An 11,402-nucleotide genomic window follows, 5' to 3' on the forward strand; every position below is an offset into this window, starting at 1 on the left:
TATAAAAATCAATTTGTGTTTGTTTGTTCCGTATAGACTTAAAAACCGCTGAACCCAATACCTTAACATTTTCACAGATTGTGTAGATTGCTCTGAAAGGAAACATACGCTATATAATTTTTTTTTATATCAGGGACGGACTCTCCCCCTTGTGCCAAAAACACCACCCAAAATTAAAAGTGGACCGATAGGGACAATATGGGTATCAAATGAAAGGTGTTGGGGAGAAGAATACGAAAAAGGTATTCAAATTTGAGTCTAAATACCTATAGGGCCGCCCCAACCCCAAAACTACCCCAAACCACCCTACAGGCATATTGAACGTTCTTGTCAATATGGGGCTCAAATGAAAGGTATTCGGGAGTAGAATACGATTCTGGCTTACGAAATCAGATCTAAGCATAGAAGGTCACCCCATCTCCCAAAAACGTCCTAAATGGGCATATAAATCAATTGTGACTATAGGGGACTCGGTTGGTTTGTTTGTTCCTTAGAATCAAAAACTGCAGAATCGATTTTCTTAACATTTTCACAGATTGTGTGGAGCTTGGTCTGGAAGGAAACTGGATGCGAGCGGATACTCCCCCTTACCCCAAAAATGCCACCCAAAACCAAAAGTGGACCGATAAGCACAATATAGGTATCAAATAAAAGGTATTGGAGACTAGAATTCGCCAAGCAGCCAAGCAGCCAGCAGGCCGCCCCAACCCCAAAACTCCTCTAAACAGATATATTCCACGTTCATGTCAATATGGGTCTCAAATGAAAACTATTCGGCAGTAGATTACAAATATGGCATAAAAAATTAAGGTCCAAGTAATAGGAGGTCGGCCCAAATCTCTCAAATGGGCGTATTAGCCGACCTTGACTATATGGGACTCAAATGAAAAGTATTTCAGAGTAGATTACGAATATGACATTACAATTTGCGTTCAAGTCCAGGAGGCGCTTTTCTCCCAAAAATATGTCAAATAAGTTAATTGACCCATGATGACAATATGGGACTCAAATGAAAGGTATTTGAGAGTAGAAAACGAATTTGATATCCAATTTTGAAGCCAAGTGTTTGAGGGTACGCTCTAAAGCAAACTGAACTTCGTTTCCGACTATGGCAATATGGAGCTCAAATCAATAAATCAATGGTATTTGGGAGTAAAGAACGAATTTGATATCTATTTTTTGGACAAAGTGCCGGTGGCCACCCCAGCCCCAAAACACCCTTCAAACGGAGCTGCTAATTACGTTCTTTGCTACGACGAAGTCTAATAGCCTCAATCTGAAGTTTCTTTGTGTAGGCAACATTTTCCGACATTTGGGCCAAATATATTTTCCTTCCCAATTTTCGCATTAAAATATCTCAGAAGGATTGTAATATCATGGGCGGGACAGCGGTCATATGCTCGTTCTAGGCGCTTATAGAAAATATCCTTGGTCTGTTCGTCCTTGTCTTCCGTCGGGGCATAGAGGCAAATAAAGCTGATGTTGAAGAATTTGGCGGATTGTGCCTAGACTCTCATCCACTGGAGCAAACCTGAAGACAAGGTGTTTCAGTTTCCCATTAACCACAAATCCACAGCCAAATTCATGCCTCGTTTTAACAAAATACAAATTTTGCCCATGAACATTCCACTAAGGAACAATGAGTGAGGAATCCACTCATCAATGAGTGCAGTCCGATTCAAGTTTAAGCTCAATGATAAGGGTCCGATAGCCGAGTCCGAACGTGCGACACCTCTTTAGAGGAGAAATTTTGCATTGCATAGCACCTCACAAATGTTGCCAGCATTAGTAGGGGAAAAGCCACCGCTGAAAAGATTTACTGATGGTCTCGCCAGGAATCGAATGCAGACGTTCAGCGTCATAGGCGGACATGCTAATCTCTGCGCTACGGTGGCCTCCAACACTTTTCAACCCAATATATCCTACACCACTACTGTGTACAGGGTATTATAACTTAGTGCATTTGTTTGTAACACTCAGAAGGAAGAGAGATATACCCATTGATAAGTATACCGATCGACTCAGAATCACTTTCTGATTCCAGTTAGCTTTGTCCGTCTATCTGCCTTTCCGTCTGTCCGTCTTTCCGTCTGTCCATGTTAATTTGTGTACACAGTACAGGTCGCAGTTATCATCCGATCATCATAAAATTTGCTACAGGCATGTTTTTCGGCCTAGAGACGAAACTTTTTGAAATTGGAAAAAATCGGTTCAGATTCAGATATTGCTTACGCATATATGTTCGTCCGATTTGCCGTAATAAAGCAATAAAATGTTCATTTATTAACCGATTCTCCTGAAATTTTGTAGGAAGGATTTTCACTTGACTCTCGACATTATTGCTGAATTTCAAAGAAATCGGTTCAGATTTAGATATAGCTCCCATATATATGTTCGTCCGATTTTGAGAATTATTGCAATAAAGTGCTCATTTGTTAACCTATTCTCTCGAAATTTGGCAGGACCGATTTTCTTATGACTCTCGACATGACTGGTGAATTTTATAGAAATCGGTTCAGGTTTAGATACAGCTATCATACATATATATCGCCCGATTTTCACTCCATGAGCCACTACAATCGCATTTACTGACCAATCTTGTCAAAATTTTGTACAACGCTTTCCTCAACGACTACCACAATATCAGAGAAGTTTGCTCGAAATCGCATCGGATTTAGATATAGCTCCCATATATATGTTCGTCCGATTTTGAGAAATATTCCAATAAAGTGCTCATATATTAACCGATTCTCCTGAAATTTTGTAGGAAGGATTTTCTTTTCACGCTCGACATTATTGCTGAATTTCAAAGAAATCGGTTCAGATTTAGATATAGCTCACATATATATGTTCGTCCGATTTTGAGAATTAATGCAATAAAGTGCTCATTTATTAACCAATTCTCTCGAAATTTGGCGAACTAATTTTCTTATGACTCTCAATAATACTGGTGAATTTCATAGAAATCGGTTCAGATTTAGATATAGCTGCCATATATATATATCACTCGATTTTCACTCCTAGAGCCACTGCAATCACATTTACTCACCAATCTTGCCAAAATTATGTACATCGTTTTCCTCAACGACTGCCACAATATCCGAGAAGTTTGCTCGAAATCGGTTCAGATTTAGATATAGCTCCCTTATATATGTTCATCCGAGTTTGAGAATTATTGCAATAAAGTGCTCATTTATTAACCGATTCTCTCGAAATTTGGTAGGAAGCATTTTTCCTTGACTCTTAGTATTACCGAAGAATTTCATGGAAATCGGCTCAGATTAAGATATAGCTGTCATACATATATATCGTCCGATTTTCACTCCAAGAGCCACTGCAAGTGCATTTACTGACCAATTTTGCCAAAATTTTGTACAACGTTTTCCTCGACGACTACCACAATATCCGAGAAGTTTGCTCGAAATCGGTTCATATTTAGATATAGCTCCCATATATATGTTCATCCGATTTTGAGAAATATTCCTATAAAGTGCTCATTTATTAACCGATTCCCTCGAAATTTGGCAGGACTGATTTTCTTATGGCTCTTAATATTACTTGCGAATTTCATAGAAATCGGTTCAGGTTTAGATATAGCTGTCATACATATATATCGCCCGATTTTCACTCCAAGAGCCACTGCAAGTGCATTTACTGACCAATCTTGCCAAAATTTTGTACAACGCTATCCCCTACGACTGTTACAATATCTGAGAAGTTTGCTCAAAATCGGTTCAGATTTAGATATAGCTCCCATATATATGTTCGTCCGATTTTGAGAATTAATTCAATAAAGAGCTCATTTATTAACCGATTCACTCGAAATTTGGCAGGACTAATTTTCTTATGACTCTCAATAATACTGGTGAATTTCATAGAAATCGGTTCAGATTTAGATATAGCTGCCATATATATATATATCGCTCGATTTTCACTCCTAGAGCCACTGCAATCGCATTTACTCACCAATCTTGCCAAAATTATGTACATCGTTTTCCTCAACGACTACCACAATATCCGAGAAGTTTGCTCGAAATCGGTTCAGATTTAGATATAGCTCCCTTATATATGTTCATCCGAGTTTGAGAATTATTGCAATAAAGTGCTCATTTATTAACCGATTCTCTCGAAATTTGGTAGGAAGCATTTTTCCTTGACTCTTAGTATTACCGAAGAATTTCATGGAAATCGGCTCAGATTAAGATATAGCTGTCATACATATATATCGTCCGATTTTCATTCCAAGAGCCACTGCAAGTGCATTTACTGACCAATTTTGCCAAAATTTTGTACAACGTTTTCCTCGACGACTACCACAATATCCGAGAAGTTTGCTCGAAATCGGTTCATATTTAGATATAGCTCCCATATATATGTTCATCCGATTTTGAGAATTATTGCAATAAAGTGCTCATTTATTAACCGATTCCCTCGAAATTTGGCAAGACTGATTTTCTTATGGCTCTTAATATTACTGGAGAATTTCAAAGGAATCGGGCCAGATTAAGATATAGCTGTCATATATTTATATCGCCCGATTTTCACTCCAAGAGCCACTGTAAGTGCATTTACTGACCAATCTTGCCAAAATTTTGTACAATGCTTTTATCGACAACGGCCACAATATCTGAGAAGTTTGCTCGAAATCGGTTCAGATTTAGATATAGCTCCCATATATATTTTCGTCCGATTTTGAGAATTATTGCAATAAAATGCTCATTTATTAACCGATTCTCTCGAAATTTGGTAGGAGGCATTTTCTCTTGACTCTTAATAGTACCGGTGAATTTCATGGAAATCGGTTTAGATTTAGATATAGCTGTCATATATGTATATCGCCCGATTTTCACTTCAAGAGCCACCCATCTAAAAACATTCGCCAAAGTCCATCAAAATTGGCTATAGCTCTCATTTTCTACTTCAAGGGTAGGTGTAGGGTAGTATATAGTCGGCACCGCCCGACTTTTACCTCTCCCTACTGGTTTTTAGTATATAATAGATTCATGAACATATTGATATATTATAGCTTCTTCGGACATGCCTTTTGAAGGCCTTCCATTGTGAAAAATGTGATTTCCAGCGCTTTTGCCTCTTGAATCACATTGCCATTGGGAAAGCAGTATACTATTCATTCAAAAGTGTTTTTAATACATCGACATATGGAAAACTCTGCTTCATTCAAACAATGCCTATGCCTACTTATGTTAAATAACAAAAAATGTTTTAAATTTCTGGCCTCTGTTGCTTTCCACAAAGGCCTATAGACCTGCCCTGAAAAAAAACACTTTCAATTTGACCCTGCCTTATTATAATACATGTGATATATGAAATTCTAGGTAAGTCGATAGAGAGAATAGTGCCTAGAAATAACAACCTTGTGCCGTTTTTCATTCTAGCCGAAACGAAAAACAACAACAACAACAAAATGAAAAATATGAAAAAATCATGGCAGGAGTAGAATAAAAACGCAACTCAGTACTTGGCTATAGAAAAAACAGAAAAATTAAAATAATTGTTATTTGTCATGATAAAACAACCAACGACTGACACATTTATAAACAAAGTACTTTTATGGAAATATAACTACATGCATAAATTCGTATACACTCAGTAGCTCTTTGCTCATGTATGTGTGCATGTATGTGCCTGCCTGCCTACTTGTATAGGTAAGTTGCCATAACTTAACAACATTTTCACAAGACTATTGCATACACACCGACATGCACACCATAATGGGTTCGTGTGCCCAACAAACAAACAAAAATTGTTATGTCCATAAAGCATGAAATATTTATTTTTATGAATCAAACAGCTCAAGAGAAAAACAAATACTTTATTTTGTTTTGTTCAACAAAAAAAAGAAGGGAAATTAAAATATGAATTAGATTTTTAAGAAGCTATGCAATTTTTGTTTGTTTTTAGCATGGGAAGTTTTTGTTGGTTCAACAAATATTTTTTTTTTTTGGCAAATCATTTAGTTTTCTTGCATATGAGTTACCTAATTCTTTCTAAGAAATAGTAAACAAAGATATCATTCAGATTGATGAAGGGTGGACTTGAGAGGTGTGGAAGAAAAATGGTTTGCCTTATGCAAAACATATGTATGCAGAGAAATATATGAAAACAATGTAACTAACAATGTTACTATAAAAACTACGAAAATTTATAGAAAACTATTTTTTATACCCACCATCGATGGATGGGGTATATTCATTTTGTCATTCCGTTTGCAACACATCGAAATATCCATTTCCGACCCTATAAAGTATATTAGTTCTTGATCAGCGTAAAAATCTAAGACGATCTAGACATGTCCGTCTCTCTGTTGAAATCACGCTACAGTCTTTAGAAATAGACATATTGGGCTGAAATTTTGCAAAGATTCTTTTTTTTTGTCCATAAGCAGGTTAAGTTCGAAGATGGGCTATATCGGACTATATCTTGATATAGCCCCCATATAGACCGATACGCCGATTTAGGGTCTTAGGCCAATAAAAGCCACATTTATTATCAGATTTTGCTGAAATTGCGGACAGTGAGTTGTGTAAGGCCCTTCGACATCCTTCGTCAATTTGGCTCTGATCGGTTCAGATTTGGATATAGCTGCCATATAGACCGATTTCGCGATTTAAGGTCTTGGGTCCATAAAATCCGCATTTATTTTCCGATTTTGCTGAAATTTGCGATAGTGAGTTGTGTTAGGCCCTTTGACATTCTTCTTCAATTTGGCCCAGATCGGTTCAGATTTGGATATAGCTGCCATATAGACCGATCTCTCGATTTAACGTCTTGGGCCCATAAAAGGCGCATTTATTGTCCGCTTCTGCCAAAATTTGGGACAGTGAGTTGTGCTTGGCCCTTCGACAAACTTCTTCAATTTGGCCTAGATAGGTCCAGATTTGGATATAGCTGCCATATAGACCGATCTCTCGATTTAGGGTCTTGGGCCCATAAAAGCCATATTTATTATCCGATTTTGCCAAAATTTGGGACAGTGAGTTGTGCTTGGCCCTTCTACATCCTTCTTCAAATTGGTCCAGATCGGTCCAGATTTGGATATAGCTGCCATATAGACCGATCCCTCGATTTAAGTCTTTGGGCCCATAAAAGGCGCATTTACCATGCGCCATTAACCATGAGCATCACACAGGCTGGGAATTTGAGCTCCGACTTGTGTGGTGTCCATCGTTATCACGGGAAGCTTAGCTGAAAGCTACCGTCCACAGGTTACGAATGGAAAGCTCCGTTTTTATGCGGAGTAGCTGCAAATGCGGCCGCGGGCAGTCAGCGATCTTCGAGAGGAGAGTCTCAGTGAGGAGTCAGGTGGCACTGGCTTTTAATTTAATACTGAGTGCCAATGATACTCGAGATGACAAGGCGAGTTATTGGCGCCTTCAAATAACCAATTGCCAACATCAACGTCTGTTCCCAGATTAGGGGCGGCTGGAGGCGAGCATCGAATATTGGAACAAGCGGCTAGCGACAACGAGGGATACATATGCGATCTTTGGTCTTTGGCAGTAGGGTACACTTGTTGCCCTCAAATTGGGACAGACACAGGAGGACCTGCGGGCCAATGCAAAAAAAGGAATTAGTGTGGATCTGAATGATACCCGTAGTCCTGAATGTCTTGATCGCCACCTTCAAAATGCTTGACGTAATGGGGCTCATAATATCTGCATCGTGCAGATATTATTTCAGGATTCGCCCCCTAAACTCCCTTCAAACCGGTCAATATTGCCTACTATGGCAATTAGGGATATCCAATTTTAAGTGTTTGAGGGTCGTCTCAACCCATAAACTCCCCCTAAACCAATGACAATTGAGGCTTAAATAAAAGATATTTGAGAATAAAGCACGATGCTGATATTTTCTGAGAGCTAAACTAGTAAGTGACCACCCCACCCTACATACTCCTCAAACTGGACATTTTTGTGGGCTATGGCAAAAAGGAGCTCAAATCTGAAGACGGTTTTGTGGCCAAGAGTTTCAGGGACACCTAACCTCACAAACTAGCCCTAAAGCAGATATATACCCACCATAGCAATATGTAGCTCAAATTGGTTTTTGGGAGTAGAATATAAATCTGATATCCACTTTCGGGGAAAAGGATTTGGCTACTCCAATCCACCACCAAAACCAAGAGAATGAAGCAGATCTAACATTCAAATTTTAATGGGCGGACCCTCCCTTTATCCTATTTTAAAAAATGCCAGATCTTGGATTGGGGCGATTTAAGCGAAATTTGGTGTTTATAACCCAAAAATAGAAGGAGCTGGGGTAAACTTCTCACATATCAATGAGTGCAGTCCGATTCAATTTTAAGCTCAATAATAACGGGCCTCCTTTTTATAGCCGACGCCGAACGGCGTGCCGCAGAGCGTTAGCTCTTTGGGGAAAAGTTTTTATATGGCAAAATACCTCGCAAATCTCGCCCGCAATGGGAGGGGATAACCACCGTTAAAAAATTTTCTGATGTTCCTGCCAGGATTCGAACCCAGGCGTTCAGCATCATAGGCGGACATGCTAACCTCTACGCTACGTTGGCCCCAGTTCCTTAATGGAATGTTCATGGGCAAGTTTGCATTTACAACTCAAAAATATAAATTAGGTATCCTTATTAAGGGTTCGATATCGAAGGGGGACGCCCTACCACAAAGCCCGCCAATTGAATATGGACCAATAGTAAGAATATGGGGCTCAAATGAAAGGTATTTGAGACCATCCCCAAAAATATCCCCATTCCGAACATATATACCGACCATAACAATATAAGGCTCAAATGAAAGGTATTTGCAAGTAGAGCACCAAAATGAAATCCACATTGGGGCAAAATATCTGAAATCCATAACAGAACCCCCTTACAGGACTTATTTCCTGACCGTACCCTTATAGGGCTCAGATAAAATAAGCGAGTGAAAGAAGGCGCAGCGGAGTGGGCCCTTTCCAGCTTGTCTTTATATAAAAATGAAAGTGCTGCGCTTTGTTTGATTGTTGCGTGTAGACTAAAATACGGCTGAATCGAATTTCATAAAATTTTCACAAAAATGCTAGAGTTTGCCGCTCTGCTGAAAATAGCATACTTAATTTTGTGATATCCGCTAGGGGGCAGACACTTCCCCTAAATCCAATTTTCAAAAACCCCAGACAGATGAGATGGAGGTGGGTGCATAGATATAAGCGAAATTTTGTATGCGCCCTTATGGTAGCTCTGAAGCAAAAAACTGGTATAAAATCGTGAGTGAATGAGGAAATAAATATTATTTCGACAAATATTTCTACAAAAAAAAATTAAAACAAGCAAGAGCGTGCTAAGTTCGGCCGGGTCGAATCTTTTTATATGGGTTTTATATGGGAGATGTATCAAGCTATTGATCGATTCAGCCCATATTAGACACGTATGTTAAGGGTCATGAGAGAAGCCTTTGTACAAAATTTCAGCCAAATCGGATGGGAATGGCGCCCTCTAGAGGTTCAAGAAGTCAAGATCCCAGATCAGTTTATATGGCAGCTATATCAGGTTCTATACCGATTTAAGCCATACTTAGCACAGTTATTGGAAGTCATGACAAAACACCTCATGCAAAATTCCAGTCAAATCGGATGAGAATTGCGCCCTCTAAAGGCTCAAGAAGTCAAGATCCCAGATCGGTTTATATGGCAGTTATACCAGATTATGAACCGATTTGAATCATACTTAACACAGTTGTTGAGAGTGATCCCAAAGCACCACGTGCAAAATTTCAGTCAAATCGGATGAGAATTGCGCCATCTAGAGGCTCAAGAAGTCAAGATCCCAGATCGGTTTATATGACAGCTATATCAAGTTCTATACCGATTTACGCCATACTTAGCACAGTTGTTGGAAGTCATAACAAAACACCTCGTGCAAATTTTCAGTCAAATCAGATGAGAATTGCGCCCTCTAGAGGCTCAAGAACTCAAGACCCAAGATCAGATTATATGGCAGCTATATCAAAACATGGACCGATTTAAGCCATACTTAGCGTAGTTGTTCGAAGTGATAGCAAAACACCACGTGCAAAATTCCATTGAAATCGGATGAGAATTGCGCCCTCTAGAGGCTCAAGAAGTCAAGATACCAGATCGGTTTATATGGCAGCTATATCAAAAAATGGACCGATTTAAACCATACTTAGCACAGTTGTTGGAAGTCATGACAAAACACCTCATGCAAAATTTCAGTCAAATCGGTCGAGAATTGCGCCCTCTAGAGGCTGAAGAAGTCAAGACCCAAGATCAGATTATATGGCAGCTATATCAAAACATGGACCGATTTGCACCATACTTAGTGTAGTTGTTGAGAGTGACACCGAAACACCACGTGCAAAATTCCAGTCAAATCGGATGAGAATTGCGCCCTCTAGAGGCTCAATAACTCAAGACCCAAGATCGGTTTATATGGCAGCTATATCAAAACATAAACCGATTTGGCCCATTTACAATCCCAACCGACCTACACTAATAAGAAGTATTTGTGCAAAATTTCAACCGGCTAGCTTTACTCCTTCGAAAGTTAGCATGCTTTCGACAGACAGACGGACGGACGGACATATCTGGATCGATATAAAATGTCACGACGATCAAAAATATAGAATGACGAAATTAATATACCCCCCACCTCCTATGGTGGAGGGTATAATAATGACTGGTTAAATGTGTAGCCAAGATTGGTACAAAGCAGGACAAACTCAACAAATCTAGAAATGTTGGTCATGTGGTGGTGATGTCATTACTTGTTACCATCATTACAACTGGCACATGAATTATAAATGAAAAGACAATAAAATTATCCTTCGACAGGAGTTTATAATTCTTACAAATCATTATGCATACATACAGATGCATGAGTACATGGACTATATTTGAAATAAATTAATTATATATCTCAGCGATAAAGGCATGGGCCATAAGAAGGAGTTGTCTTCTCTTAACACACCACACAATTTGTGTGTGTGTGTGTAAACCATGTATCAATAGTCCTAGTATCCTACCTATGTTGCAACTTGTATTGTAACAGTTAGGCAGTGTGTGTGTTGAGTGGTGGGGTGGGGGGGGGGGGGTTTGCTGCTAGTAATTGTGGTTCCTGTCGATAATGGCAAATGGTAAAGCTAATTTCATGTGACATGAAAATTGTCATAAATATTAAAATAGTTTTTCTACTACACACAATTCCCCACATTAGCATTTGGAATTTTATAATCACCAACGTTGTTGTCATTCAACATGCTGCGACTATACACATGGCCCCATATTCATATATGGCCATATTAATGCCATGTTGTCATGGAAATTGAAACCACTTATGTGTAGTGTGTTTGATCAATAATCAGTATTCTGAGAAACTGTGTGTGGAAATTATTCGACAAAAGCCATTTATT

The sequence above is a fragment of the Stomoxys calcitrans genome, chromosome 2 (genome assembly GCF_963082655.1).
Source record: "Stomoxys calcitrans chromosome 2, idStoCalc2.1, whole genome shotgun sequence".
Lineage (NCBI taxonomy): Eukaryota > Metazoa > Arthropoda > Insecta > Diptera > Muscidae > Stomoxys > Stomoxys calcitrans.